The following is a 16,510-nucleotide window of genomic DNA, read 5'->3' as shown; positions in this document are numbered from 1 at the left end:
TAGCTTGCTGGTCGTTGAGTGAAGCTGGGTGCTGGTGTTGAGATGGAGATCTCTGGAAGATTTTCGCCGTTTGATATTATGTGGAGCTGGGAGGTCTCTTGTGGACCAGTGTCCTGAAGTTGGCTCTCCCACCTCAGAGGCACAGCACTGACTCCTGGCTCCTCAATTTGGGATGATTTGTTGTCTATTCATGTATTCCACAGATGCAGGGTACATGAAGTTGATTGTGGAGCTTTAATCCGCTGCTTCTGAGGCTGCTGGGAGAGGTTTCCCTTTCTCTTTGTTCTCACAGCTCCTGGGTCTCAGCTTTGGATTTGGCCCCGCCTCTGCGTGTAGGTCGCCGGAGGGCGTCTGTTCTTCGCTCAGACAGGACAGGGTTAAAGGAGCAGCCTCTTCGGGGACACTGGCTCACTCAGGCCGGGCGGGAGGGAGGGGCACGGGGTGCGGGGCGAGCCTGCAGCGGCAGAGGTAGGCGTGACGTTGCACCAGCCTGAGGCACGCCGTGCGTTCTCCCAGGGAAGCCGCCCCTGGATCTCGGGACCCCGGCAGTGGCAGGCTGCACAGGCTCCCGGAAGGGCGGTGTGGACAGTGACCTGCGCTCGCACGCAGGCTTCTTGGCGGCGGCAGCAGCAGCCCCTGCGTCCCACGCCCGTCTCTGGGCTCCGCGCTTTCAGCCGCGACTCGCGCCCGTCTCTGGAGCTCCTTTACGCGGCGCTCTTAATCCCCTCTCCTCGCGCACCAGGAAACCAAGAGGGAAGAAAAAGTCTCCTGCCTCTTCGGCAGCTCCAGAGTTTTCCCGGACTCCCTCCCGGCCAGCTACGGCACACCAGCCCCCTTCAGGCTGAGTTCTCGCCGCCAGCCCCAGTCCTCTCCCTGCGCTCCGACCGAAGCCCGAGCCTCAGCTCCAGCGCCGCCCGCCCCGGCGGGGGAGCAGACAAGCCTCTCGGGCTGGTGAGTGCCGCTCGGCACCGCTCCTCTGTGCGGGAATCTCTCCGCTTTGCCCTACCCAGGTATGTGGGGAGTTTCTTGCCTTCTGGGAGGTCTGGGGTATTCTGCCAGCGTTCAGCAGGTGTTCCGTAGGAGCTGCTCCACGTGTAGCTGTATTTCTGGTGTATCTGTGGGGAGGAAGGTGATCCCCGCGTCTTACTCTTCCGCCATCTTACCCGGAAGTCTCTGTATTGCTTCTTTTACCTATTGTTTATCTTCCAGCCTCAGACTCCATGATGCTAAGTTAACTATTCCCTCCCCCCCTTCCTTCCTTCTTTCCTCTCACTTTTATCAATATTTAAATTAAAAAAAAACTTTTTATAAACTTCCTTTTAAAATAGCTATATATTGAATTACACACTAACTCTAGTCTCCACCCCTCAGAGTGCATCTTGTATTTCCCAAAGCCATCAGCTTCAAAGTAATCTTGTAAATTATAAAATATGATAGGTAAAAAGTGTTTTAGAGATTGTCTAGTCTGATTCATTATTTTACAAATATGAAATTGAGGCACAGAGGATGAAATGGCTTGTTTGAAGCAACTTGGGTATTTACTTAGGTGTTGCTAGACTATTCAACTAACTAGAATATGCTAGTATGACATTTCTTTTTTCTGTAATTGTAGTTGTATTCTAAACATTCATCATTACTAAAATACAACCTTTCCCACATCATCTTAAATGCTACTTCCTATAAGAAACTCTTCACAGATTAAAATGAACTCTGAATTTCCCTACTGCTTAAATATCAATTCAGACCATTTTCAGGTCTGCTAAAATATAGTTTTTAATGCTTGTATCCAAATACTTCTCTTTATGTGAACCCCCAAACCACAGTTCAGATATGAAGATTCTTGGTTCTACCAGCCATTACGACCCAGTTGTGTTGCTTTAAATCCCATGTCTTTTTGGTACAAATTAAATGAGATTCTGCATGGAATTTCTTTTGCAGCACGGTATTCTCTCAATTAAAGCCTTGTGTTGAACTACATGTTCACTCGCCATGAAGCCTTAATCTCTACAAAGCGCTGGCCATTTTTCCTCCATTGTTATTGTTGTCTTCCTGGAGAAACGAGGGATGGGTGGCTTCTAAGAACACTACTGACCACTGGTTAACTGACTTATCTGAATTGTGTCACCTACATGGCTTTATGTATCATATCTATAATATTCCATATTATAAATAGGCTGATAACAGCATGGCCAATATCATCAGTGTTCCCGTTGTTACATACAAATAATGTTTACTGGACACATAGAATTATATTCTTAAATACAATTCTACTTAGAAAACAGCTTTTCTAGGTAAAAAAAATATAAAATTAAAACCACCAAACTAGTCAAACTGTTGGTACCTAGCACTTCCTGCCTCAGCACACTTTCCTATCTTCCTCTCTATAGACACAGTACTCTACACCTCACTTAAGTTGCTATTTGGAATTAGCACCAGGTGATATGGAAGAACTGTAAGGTGCAACCTTGGCCCACAAGGTGCTTATAGTCCTATCAGGTATCAAAATGAGTACTTGCTAACTAACAAATAATCTTACCACCAGTCTATGCTAGCTACTACCCAGTTCTCCATTTCCATTCAAAAACAAAATAAAACAAACAAACAAAAACCTCTGTACTCAAAAACTGAGTTGTCTCCAATTTTCATTCTCCTATTCTTTCCTGAGACTCTTATTGGTATTTTCTCCCAGCCATTCCAGAGACATTGCTCTTGCCAAGTTTGTTAATGTCACCAATGTTGTTGACTTCAATGGTTAAGTCTAAGTCTTTCAAGTCTTGTCAGTAGTGTTTGACTTAGCTGATTGATTGTTCCTTTACCCTGGAAACACTTTCTTCAACTGGCTTCCAGGAAACTATACTTTCCTTGTTTTCCCTTCCATCTTTGGCCCTTCTCAGTACCCTTCCTTGTTCCTCCTTATCTTCCTGATTGCCTATTATTGGAGTATCCCAGGACTCAGTCCTAGTATCTCTTTTGTAATTTCACCTACTTGCTTCCTGAATTCATTCAGTTACATAGCTTTAAATATTATCTATACACTAAGGCTGATGGTTCCCATATTTATATCTCCCACACAGACTTCTCCCTTCATTTCTAGACTCAGATGTTCAACAGATGATTAATGATTGATTTATTGAACTATGAATAATATTTTTCTTTAATTGAATCACTAACAAGCTTTCCAAATTAATATGTATCAAATCAAATATCAGATTCGACTCCCTGCCCCTCCAAAACAAGCCCCTCCCATCATCTGCCTGAACTCAGTGACAACTCCAGTAGACCTCAAGACAAAATCTTGGAATTATCCTTGGTTCCCCTCTTTCTTTTATACTCAACAGGCAAGTAGTCAGCAAACCTGTGGTCTCTACCTTCAAAATCTAACTAGAAACAAATCATTTTCACCACTATAATCTTGGTCCAAAACGCCATCACTTCTCACTATCTATTTTACTGAGAATGGAGTTCAAAGTTTTAACAATGACAACAAGGCCTTGCACAATCTGAAGCTCTCTTATATTTCTAGTTTTGTTTCTTATTATTCTCCCCTTTGCTCACTCTGGCATAGTCCCATTTCATCACTTTTATACTTGATGTTTCCTCTGCCTGTAACCAAGGATGTGCATCCAGTGTAGTTCCACAAAAACCCCACATTCAGAAGAGGGCCCCTGTGTTGGGGCTTAATACTTTACAGTCACACTTTTGAAATTATTAATTATTTTTATCATTGCATATGTGTTTTATAAATAAAGCCCAATGGGGATATGATGCACAGGTCATAGACTTGGAGTCTTGGCTCATGTGAGGTCCTTTCTCCTGCCTCCTCTCTCTTGGCTGGAAATAGATTCTCAAGCACCCACTCCTCTCTCCCCACCCAGTAACCACTGACACCTTCTGCCCCCAATGGGGGCTTAGATGTGGATATGAGGTAAATCAGGACACAAAGGCAAGAGGCTGGGCTTGTGAGGGTCTGCATTTTCACAGCAAGTATCCCATGCCCAAAGCACTGTGACATTAAATAGCAAATAAAACCCACGGCAAGCTGAGACACATCATGGGAGAAAAAGAAAAGCTTCTTGCTGCTTTTCAAACAGAAGGCCCTCACTTTTTATTTTATACTTCTCACAAATTATGTAGCCAGCTCTACTTATGACATTGTATCCCCAGAAATCCATATAGGTAACTCGCTCACCTTCTTCAATTTTTGCTCAAAAAAGACCTTCACAATAAGGCTTTGAATGACCACCCGTTTGAGAATCAAAACCCCTTCCAGACACACACTTTCCTCCCCAGAAAGTCATCCATTCCTTTAATTTTTCTCAAGGGCACTTGTTCTTAACTAGCACACTGTATAGTTTATTTATCTATTTATTTTTGTTTATGTGTTTCCCTTCACTAATATGAGCCCTGTGAATTAAGGGTTTAGTCAGTCCTATTAGTTTGAAAATAATCACGTTAATAGAATTTGGCTGCCAAGTGTAAAAAAATAGAGAAACCTCTACTAAATCGAGTTGAGAGACCAGAAGGGGGAGCTGTCATGCCCTGCGACAATAGCAGCCCAGCAGGAAGAAAACTCTTTTTCCTGGCAAGGACTCAGCTAGTGAAAAGCCATGGACTTTTTGTTGACTGCAGCCCTCCCAACTTACTTTTCCTTTGTAGAAAATTTTCCCCTTCAGTTTGGGGACCTACACAGGGCTTGCTCACCATGGCTGCAGATGCTGAATTGCAATTCTCTGCTAATCACAAATAAGCCCATCTTTGCTGGACAAATATCTAGCAGTCTATTTGTTGTTGTTGTTGTTGTTGTTGTTGTTGTTTTTGCTGTACGCAGGCCTCTCACAGTTTTGGCCTCTCCCGTTGCAGAGCACAGGCTCCGGGACGTGCAGGCTCAGCTGCCATGGCTCAGGGGCCCAGACGCTCCGCGGCATGTGGGATCTTCCCGGACTGGGGCGCGAACCCGTGTCCCCTGCATCAGCAGGCGGACTCTCAACCACTGCGCCACCAGGGAAGCCCCTGGGTAGCTTTTAATTCTGTTTATTAAGGTGCTGAATCAGGACCTTTCCCTTTCAGTAAAAGGGACCAGGATGGAATGAGAAACTATGTCCACTCCAGATTTAGTTAATCTGCAGATCAGCTTTCTCAGTCATCTCAGAGGAAGACTGTTAAAATTCTTAACCTTCAACCCCACCAAATGAAGGTTCCTAAACGAAACCAAAATTCTCCTAGTTTCTGCTATTATTGCAAACAAAAAAAGGTGGAACATTGGAAAAGAGATTGTTACAAACGTAAGTGCTTTAGGCACCTTCAGCCCTTTAACCAGCCTTTCCAACATCCTCCTAATTTTCAATGATGGGGCTCCAAGCACCTACAGAAGCTCTTTTCAGTACTCCCTCTTTTTTTTTTTCTTTCCCCCTGTGCCACATGGCTTGTGGGATCTTAGTTCCCTGACCAGGGATTGAACCCAGGCCCTCAGCAGTGAAAGCATGGAGTCTAACCACTGGACCACCAGGGAATTCCCCAATCCCTTCCTCTTAATCAGATTGGAGAAACATTTCTCCAGATGGGGATGAATCCCTTCCAGTCCTAACTGACACTGGAGCCACATTCTCTGTGCTCAACCCCACTACTATAAAATAGACCCAGCTTCAGAGTACTAACATAGCATAAATTATGGGGATCTCTAATGGACCTCAAGAGGTTCCTGTTTCTGAACCTATTCCCTTTTGTTTAGGCCCTTTCAGAAATACACACGCTTTTCTCCTTATTTCCTCTGACCCTATTTATTTATTAGGCTGAGACTTCTTAGAGAATTATCATGCTGGAATTTCTTTTTCCCCAAGGGGGGAAATAATTCTAGAAATTGAGAGTACTCATCAAAGTAACCCACCAAGTGAATTAAATGACTCTTTGATATCTTTAATTTTTTTCCATCTCTGATGATACTAGAGCTGATTCTGGAAACATTGATCATTGAACACATCTGGAAACATTGAATCAGCTACCACTTTCCTTATGGGCAAGATCTCCGACTGACGTTGGCAAAATTCACAGTGCACTCCCATCAAGATTTAAATAAACCTCTCAAAATCTCTTCCGAGAATTAATCAATATCCTGTAAGTAAAGAAGCTCTTCAAGACATAGCACCCATAATAGAAAATTACAAGACTAAAGGCTTTATTGTACTAGCCCCTATAACACTCCCACTTTATGTGTGAGAAAAGGGATGAAGGTGGAGGTTGTCCAGGACCTCAGAGCAATAAGCATCATTTTTTACTGTCAACACCCTATAGTTATTAACCCCCGTACATTACTAAAATCCATTGTCACCAGCCAGAAGTAAATTCATTACTGTAATTTGTGCAGTGCATTCTGCAGTATTCCAGTTGATGAATCATGCCAATATCTTTTGCCTTCATTTTGGAAGGAAAACACCTGTCCATTCACCTGGACAGTGATGCCTCAGGGTTATACTGAGAGTCCTTATTTCTCCTAGATCCTGAAGGCTGATCTGGATGACATAAAGTTCCCTAGAGGTTCTACTTTGTTGTAATATGGAAATGATTTGTTTTTTTGTTCTTCTCAGGCCTCATCAAAGGACTGACAACATCCGCTTGCTAAACATTTTAGCCTTAAAGGGGCTTAAGGTCACCAAAGAAAAATTGTAGTTTGCCCAAACCTAGGTTAGATATTTAGGGTAGCCCAGAAAAAGGGCTACACCTGTATCCAGATATACTTCATGGTGTCTTAAGTTTCCCCCAATCCAAAACTATGCCAACTAAAGGGTTTTCTCAGGTTAGTTGGTTATTGCCAAAATTGGATTCCAAATTTTCTCTTATAGCCAAACCTCTATTTATTTTACTCAACAGTAACAAGCCCGACCCAGAAGAAAGAGATGATATAGTCTTTAAGGCCTTAAAAGAGTTTGATGAACCCACCTAGCCTTGGGCTTCTCAACTATCAGATTCCCTTTTTCTTTTTTGTGTATGAAAAGAAGGGAATGCCCTTGTGGTTCTCACCCAAAACATAGGGATCACCATCAACACATAAAATATTACAGCCAGCAACTGGACCCTGTGGCATGGAGATACCCCCGTGTCTTAGAGCCATTAAGGCCACTGCCCTTTTGGTTAAGGCCACAGAGAAAATCATTGTGGCATTCCATTTAACCATTTTGTACCTGATGCAGTAGAAGGTCTCCTAAATTCTCATCATGTTCAGCATTTCTCAGCCAGCTGCCTCACCTCCTATGACGTCCTTTTGTTAACTGCTCCTCACATAATTCTTTTACATTGTAATAACATTAACCTAGCCACTCTTCTCCCCTCTGTCACCAACAAAGTCCTTCACACTGCTTAACACTGACAAAACACCTCCTGACTCCTCATGACCTACAGGAAATTCTACTGGGTAACAGTGATTTCTCAAGGTTCACTGATGATTCTTATTTAAAAGGTGACAATGAGAAATATTGTGCTCAATATGCTATTACAACTTCTTTTGATGTTGTTGAAGCAGAATCTTTGTTTTTTTTTTTTCAGTATGTGGGCCTCTCACTGTTGTGGCCTCTCCCGTTGCGGAGCACAGGCTCCGGACGCGCAGGCTCAGCGGCCATGGCTCACGGGCCCAGCCGCTCCATGGCATGTGGGATCTTCGCGGGCTGGGGCACGAACCCGTGTCCCCTGCATCGGCAGGCGGACTCTCAACCACTGCGCCACCAGGGAAGCCCGAGGCACCATCTTTACCTATGGCTACTTTGGCCCAACAGGCTGAAATATACACTTTTACACAGGCTTTTACTTTAGCCAAGAGCAATACTCCCAATACTTATACTGATAGATATGCTTTCAGAGTAGCTCATGATTTTGAAATGTTGTGGGAGCAATGTGCTTTCCTTACTTCCAGTGGAAACAAAATTTAAAATGGCCCCTATGTTTAGGAATTATTGAATGCAATATTTTTACCTGTTGTTTTAGCTCTTATTATGATCTCAGTGTATTCTAAATTTGACTTTCTGGAAGCTAAGGGAAATCACCCTGTTGATATTTCTGTAAGAAATGCTGCCCTTAAGGGGACAATAGTAGCCAAACCTCTGTCATTCTCCATTGTCTCTGATGTTTCCTCAAATGATAACTGAGAAAAACTGGCTAGAGAGTCCCAAGTACTGACCTCAGAAAAGGAAAACAAGGTTAGAAATTCAACAGTCGTTTGTTTGATAAAAAGAGAAAGCTCTGGTTTTGACCAACTAACAACCCAGTCCTACCAGAAATTCTAAAATTCCCACTCTTCACCACTACACATGCATTAAACCATTGGTCTCCTGACAAAATGATAGCCTTCACGAATCAATATTGGTGGGTAAACATTAACAAAGCCCCCAAAAGTGACTACTTCACTTGTCCCACTTCTCCAAAGTACAAACAGAGAAGCCTGTTCATACTGATCCTGGATATTTTAAACTGCCTAATGAACCATTTAAGTTCTGGCAAATAGATCAAATGTATTTCATATGACTCCCTCTATCTAATGGGATATAAATATGTTTTAGTCACGGTCTGTATGTTTTCACTGTGGTGTAGTCTTCCCTTACAGATAGGCTACTTCTTCTTCTGTGGCTAAAGTCCTATAGGAAAAGATTATCCCTACCTGGAAAACTCTTCTCAAACTTTATAGTGATCAAGGAGCCCATTTTACTAGCCATATGCTTCGATGAGTCTGTGCTATTTGGCTGGTTTTATAGCACTTTCACTGGGCTTACCACTTTCAATCCTTTGGTTTAGTTGAACACATTAATGGCATTATTAAGACTCAATTGGCAAAATGTGTGGAGGCCCTCCAAACATCGTGGACAAAAGCATTTGTATCGGTCCTTCTTCATCTCAGACCCACCCGTTTTGGAACTCATGAACTCTCATCCTTTGAGATAGTAGTAGGATGCTCAATGCACTTGGTTCCTGCTTCTTTTGACCCATGACTGATAAAAGGAGAGATACTCCAATATTGCAAAGGTCTAATTGCATCTATTAAAAATAACCATGTTTTGGTAGAGCAATCTTTTCACAGTGAACCCTTGGGAGATGAAGATGTTGAACATCACGTTTTGCAACCTGAAGATTTTGTCTATTGGAAAATACACCTCCAGAAGAACTCTCTTCAACCTCACTGCAAAGGTCCCTTTCAAGAACTGCTAACCAACCCTTGTGCTGCCAAACTCCAGGGAAATGAATCTTGGATTCTGTGACACACCTAAACAAAGCACCAAACCTTGACTGGACCTTCACATCATCTGGTGACCTGAAAGTAAAGATTTCCTGGAATCGAAGCAGACGACATCTAATGAAAGAGTTCTCCCAATATTTCCAGACCAGGCCTGTTAGAAGTTTGTTGCCAAACCTTTGATGATGACATAACACTTCAGATGATCTCCAGTTTCTTTAATCTTGATAACATATGGACTTTAGATTAAAAAATGCCTGAGAGTTCTCCCCATACCCCTCTTTGTTACTCAATGTGACTTTAATAGATTTCCAATATGTGCATTTTCCCTCTGAAATGATACACTACACCCAGAATAGATCTTTACTGACATTGAGGGACAAAAAGTTGCTGAAACTAGAAAATTTGACTCTAGATCAGCAATACTTTCAGAGAAAGATCTTGATCAAAACAGGGAAAAGTAAGAAAATTAATTAACAGAAACTTCAATTAAATAAAGTTGGGAGACCAGAAGGGGGAACTCTCACTCCCTGTGACAATAACAGAGCCCAACAGGAAGAAGAAAGACTTCACTTCTTTCCTGGTAAAGCCTCAGCCAATGAAAAGCCAGGGACTCTGTTTACTACAGCCCTCCCAACTTCCTTTCCCTCTCTATAAAAATGTTCTCCTTTCCTTGGGGATGAGAACTTGTATGTGTTTCACCATGCTTGCAGACCTCAAATTGCAGTTCTCTGTGGATCCTGAATAAACCCATCTTTGCTGGGGAAATATCTGGTAGTCTATTTGTTTCAGTCAATACTTGTTTTTATAGGGCAGCTTGGTACTTAAAGTCTCTTTGTGTTTAACTTGTAAAAGCACTATCAACTGTGAAGGGCAAAACCCCAAGAAAAAACTTTATGTCTACTTACTCACTGGGTTCAGCTATATAACAATGAGACATAAGCCCAGGCCAGACTGATATTAGAGCAATTCAGGTGGAGAGTACACCTGGTTCCTCCATCTCAGGTTATGAAGGAACTGAAAATAACTGTGTCCCTCTGGTATTTAGCAACAGATATTAAAAGAAGAGAAATTCTTTATTGAGAAGATATAAATACATTCTGATTATCTAAACTACAAAATATATTAGATATATATAGAGTTTACATACATGCATATATGCATTCATACATATATATGTCTTAGTTACAGAGGAAAAATTATTTTGTTTCTATTTTTTAAATGAATGTGTGTTTCTGCTATCTCAATTATTTTCTGGGATTTTTAATTCTGTGGGGATAATCAGGTCTTTAGAGAGGCAAGAATAGGTGAAAGCAAAACATTATTGAATTATAATGGTGTCAGGAGAGTGATAAGAACAAAATTATGGAACAGTACACCATGTTAGAGACTATAAGGTAATTTATGATATTACATAATAAAAACTATATTTATTCTACTAACGTTTTAACTTTAATTCTTTAATTCAAAATTAAAATCAGAATTGAAGTTTTCTTCATTGATTTAAGAACAAAGGCACAGAAAGCTGTAGTGCCTTTGGAAAACTACAAACGGCAGTAGCACAAATAGAGAAATTCAAAAGTTTTTACCAAAGTAATAGAAAGTATCTTCGTAAGTCATCACAAATAAGACAACGTGGAAAATTGAAATAGGAAGGGGAGGCTCACTTTAATTCATTGCCTCGATGTGTATTTACTGAACATAGTTTGTGTCAGGTACCCTTCTATTTGGAACATAGCAATGAATAAGAAAGAAAAAGATCCCAGCCTCAGCCATCAAGCAGTGTACTGAAAAAGCTGAAAGTGATTTCTAGATGAAAACAACATGTGGAAGGAGAGTTGAAAGAAGCTAAATACACAGTACATGCATGGCAAGAAATCTGTTGAACAAAACAAATTACACAATACTTCCAGAATGACTCACTGCCTTGGGGAAATACAAAGTAGAACACAAAGGAGAAGGAAAAAATCACTGAAAACTACAATCATAACAACTATGAGAAAGATGGCACTGAAAAACAGAAACTCAGTAAAAATACTGTAATAAAATCAATCCCATGCAGCGCACAAATTAGATTTCCCAAGAAGCCATGGAGGAAAAGCCAAACGTAGATGAAGAAAATGATGGGCAAGGATCAATCATCTATTTTAAGCAGCAGGCCTCCCTCTGATCATTAAAATAAATCTTATATGTATATATATATGTATGTATACACATATACACACATAAATACTTACACACATATATATATATTATAATATACATATATATATATATATATATATATACTGTAGAGCAGTCACTGAAACATATGACCCTCTAACTGCAAGGCAATTAAATGGCCCTAAGGAATTTTACAAAAAATAATTCATAGATACTTTTCTTTAAAGTTTCATTTAAATGTATATGTAAGACATGCATTTATCATATAGAATGATACATGTTGCCCTAATATGCAGTTGCCTTCCAAAAAACAACAGTTGCTTTGAAAATTCAATATAGGTTGTATATTGGGGTGTTTTCTTCTCCCTTTCATGGTTCCATATACTCTGGTGGTACAAATGTTTTTATTAAATTCAGATTCATACTTAATTTAATCTGGTTACAAAATGTAAACTGTTACAAAGAAATATTGGTATTTGTAAGGAGCTCAGCTGAGCTGGAGAGAGAGCTGAGCTGCTAGAGTAGCCAATTAAAGCAATCATGAGCGAAAATGAAAGTCATCTTGAAGCCTCTAATCATAGCAAAAGTAAAGCAAGATGCTAAAAAGGGAAGAGGCACCAACTTGCCACTGTTTCATTTCCTCTATTGAAGGGCACACCACTCAAGGGTCTGATGGATCAGCACGGATGTGGGGTCTTCTCATTTGTGTCTTATTTTGTTGAGAGTGACCCCCAAAAAAGACCTGGTGGTTTTCTGGACCCGGGGGTAGGGGTAGGGCTATGGACTAGAAAGGTTAGGAGCAGAAAAGTACAGGGCACTGAGTCTTAGGGGGAAAAGTGTCTTCAAGTTTTACCCCTTCTCTCCTCATGAGAAGGCCTTGGCAGAAACATCTGAGAAAGATCTCTACCAAAGGCTCCTGATAAAGAAATCTAGGAATAAAGGTGTCTAGTCTAGGAATACAAAAATGCATAAAGAGCATGACCTTCTGGAAGGGCCTGATTCCTTGACTGCAGCTTTCTTCAGAGACTGCAATGCAGTGGCTGTGCACCAAGTCCAGTGGGAGGGCAGCTTTCCTCCTGAGACCTACCAGATAAAACCTTTGTAACTATCTACAGTTGGACTTGAAAAATCATACATAGGTTTTTAACCACAAGCCAGACTCCTCAGTGCTCTTAAACTCAACACTAATTATGGGAAATTCAGAATAAGTGTCAACAAGTATGTTATGTGCTTAAAAATATATAAACAAGCATGTTTGGGAAGTTGCTTGTTCTTAACAAATCAAGGGGCTGATATTTCACCCTCTGGTTAGCAAAATGTGCCTCACATTTTTAGGATGTAGTCTATATATTTTGAGAGGCCAGGGATACAGTACTACTCTTCACAATTCATTCAACTGCTTGTCATAGAAATCAAAAAATCCTTCTTGTTATTTCTTACTTCCCAACTTTTCATACTTAGCTCATGATAATTCATGTAAGTTTTAATTTTTAATTCTTTAATATCTCTGCATTTTGCCCACTGTTCAGCATTATTTTCACCCAACAACATATGCCAACTAATGTCATCTCTCACCTAGACAGCATTAATGTCTATGGACTAATGTCTCTGCATCCACCTCTAAACTAGTATCTGAGAAATGTACATCTGATCATGTCATCCCCCACCTTCCAATGTGCTTGATTCCTGTCAGTACCTTTCCATGGTTTTGAAAATCCCATCCAAAATCCTATATGGCCCTACATGACATACCCACTGCCTAACTCTACAGAGTCATTTGTGCATAATTGTTCCTCTACATTCCAGATACACTTAAGTATTTTCAGTTCCTCAGACACTGCACACTACTTCTTGTTTCAGAGCCTCTGTATATGCTGTTACTCTGTACACTGTCCAACTCCCATCCCAACTCAACTCAAATGAGGCATTAGTTTTTTATTTTCTTCATCCCCTTTATCACATATGTCAATTCACTTATTTTATTAATGACTGCCACTCAAGAGACTGTAAGATATTTCATGTAAGCTCCTAGGAAAAATATAACTGTAAAGTTATAAAAAATAAAAATGAATCAAAGCACTTCAATACAAAATAATCAACAAAACACAAAGGAAGATGACAAGAGAAGAAAAGAGAGACAAAGGAACTACAATACTAAAAAGAAAACAACAAATAAAATGGCAATAATAAGTCCTTCGTGATCAATAATTACTTTAAATGTAAATGGACTAAACTCCCCTATCAAGTCATAAGGTGGCTGAGTGGATAAAAACAGTAAGATTCAACTATATGCTGTCTATAAAAAACTCAATTTAGATTTAAGAACACATATTGGCTGAAAGTGAAGGGTCGAAAAGATATTCCATGAAAATGGTAACTAAAAAAGAGCAGGGGGCTTCCCTGGTGGCACAGTGGTTGAGAGTCTGCCTGCCAATGCAGGGGACACGGTTCGTGCCCCGGTTCGGGAGGATCCCACATGCCGTGGAGCGGCTGGGCCCGTGAGCCATGGCTGCTGAGCCTGTGTGTCCGGATCCTGTGCTCCACAAAGGGAGAGGCCACAGCAGTGAGAGGCCCACATACCGCAGAACAAAAAAAAACCAAAAAAAAACAAAAAAACAAAACAAAACAAAAAAACCTTAATGAAGTATTTACTTTACTAATAAGGAGTTATCCTAAGCATCCTGTCAATCTTTGATAATAATATTGAATAATTAAAAGAATAACTGTTTCCATATTTTTAAAGTTTGTTACCCAGTATTAGGGCCTCATATTGGATTGTAACTTTTAAAAATGTTGCCTTGATATTAATCATTATGCCAGCATTATTTTATAAAAATATAAAATTATTTTTACTAAACCATTTCATATACAATTAACATCAATTGAAACCTGTGACATAAATTATCCTTTTAGTTATTAATTCAGTCTATACACAGTATTATTACAGGATGTCACAAAACTACCCATTAAGAAATAATTTCAAAATCTCTCAAAAGTCAACGTATTTTGAGAGAGAAAGAAATCCAGAGTGCATTGAATGAACTCATTAAATGCAATTTTATCTTAAATCATCTCTAATATCTGGCTTTGAAAAGAAAAGGAATTAATATAATCACAGGAAACAGATGTCCAATAAAATAATCAAATGTATCATATTCAGAAAGATCTGCAGATCTGATCTTTAAGAACATGCTCAGGTATGTACAGTAAGGAAGATACAGTTTACATCACTCAGGGATTCTTTATCATGTTCAAATATCAGTCCCTTCTAAAAAGGAAAAATGAAACTAGAGTGCTTCTCAAATTGTTAAAACTTTTAGTAATTATTGCTATTCTGTTCAATTTTTATGGCTAAATCTATGGAATAAAGACCAAAAATAGCTTCTTTCCAAAGGATTGATCTTTAGACCTAGTGTATGATATTCTAACTCAGGTGACAAGTCATCTAAAAAAGTTCCTGCAACTTTCATTGAAGTGATCTTCACATTATTTTCCTTTAGAAACTGCATTTATACACAACTGGATGTTAAAATATTGTCAAAATGGTGAATATTACTCATGGAAAAAGAGAACCAACAGGCCGATTAATAGAATACTATAATGACTTTGGATCAAATATGAAGCTGATATCTCCATTTTCTTAATGAGAGTTATGTAATCTTGATTACACAAGGTAATATTACCAGGAATATCAACCAGGTAGCTTTCCGTTGGACCAGAGATAAATTTCCATAGCATTTTTCAGCTGCAGTGTCACACATGACCTAATACATGTTTTTGCAAATATAAAAACAAAATCCCTGTAATTTAATGCATTAGATAATTTTTCAATGAACTTATGTTTAAATAGAAAAATAATATCTATGAAACATTATGCAATTAAGTACCAGATATTTACGGACTCATTAGAGTTATCAATTTTCTTATACCTTTACGGCCTTCACTATACATACTGACTGGACCATATTTCCCATCCTCATTATTTGCTTAACAATAGGGAGTTATCAAGTTTTGGAGTCTCTTACCTTGCAGTAATGGGCCATCACTAATACAGTGCTCAGTAATTGCCTGGGACAGCCCACTGAAGGTGTGACTTAGGTGTAAAGACCGCTGTCAGGCAATTATGTACACTTCCTGCACAGAAGGTCTGAAAGACGTGTTTGCATCACCATGTACATATATCAGTTTAGTAAAAATAATGGTAAACCAAAAATAATTACAAAAACAATAACAGTCTTCCCTCGGTATCCAAGGGAAGCTGGTTGCAGAACTTGTCTCAAATTCCTCCATAACCATAGTTCTGCATGTACTGATTCAATGACCCTTGAATCGTGCAGTACTGTGGTATTTATCATTGAAAAAAAGCTGCTTATAAGTGGACCTGTGCAGTTCAAACCCACTTTGTTCAAGGGTCAACTGTAACAGGTTTGATAACATCTAGGAGCATATTTTTTAAAAGGTCAATAAAACACCAACATTTTTTAGCAATTCAAATCAAGGAAAATAAATCTCAGAAATATATTTATTTAGAAGTAAAGAAGAATGCATATTTTGGAAATTATGACTATGGTCTCTGGAGCCAGAAATCCTTGGTCCAAATCTTGACTAATGTTACTGGATATGATAATAGACATGTGAGTTATCTTATTTAGAATTTAGTTAACTCATCTGTAAAGTAGAGATATTAGTTCTTAACTCATGATTTTTTTAAATTTAAATGTGTGAATATATGTAAAATACAGTTATGCCTGGCATAAATTCTGTATGAGTGTGTTCTCTTATTCAATAAAGACTATAAACTCCCAAAAGTCAGAGACTTTTGTCTGCTTTGTTCATGGTCATATACTCTGTACTTAGAAGAATATCTGATAAGTAGTGTGTGATCAGTAAGTATCTGTTAAAGGAACAATTGAAAAAAGTAAGAGGTTGTAGTGGAGGCTCTCGAATTCCAATTTCAGCACATTAGGACTCAATGGCCCAGCTGCTAGCAAGTGCTAGTGATTAAAGGCATTCAGGAATTTTCTCAAGCAGTAAAAGACATCTTCCCATGGCCCCTCCCCAGAGCATCCTGCACTGGCTGATCTATGCCAAGACATATAGGTCTGGTCCCCTTGCACCAAGGAGGAAAAATAATGA

This window comes from Mesoplodon densirostris, chromosome 1 (genome assembly GCF_025265405.1).
Source record: "Mesoplodon densirostris isolate mMesDen1 chromosome 1, mMesDen1 primary haplotype, whole genome shotgun sequence".
Lineage (NCBI taxonomy): Eukaryota > Metazoa > Chordata > Mammalia > Artiodactyla > Ziphiidae > Mesoplodon > Mesoplodon densirostris.
This window is presented reverse-complemented; position numbering follows the sequence as displayed.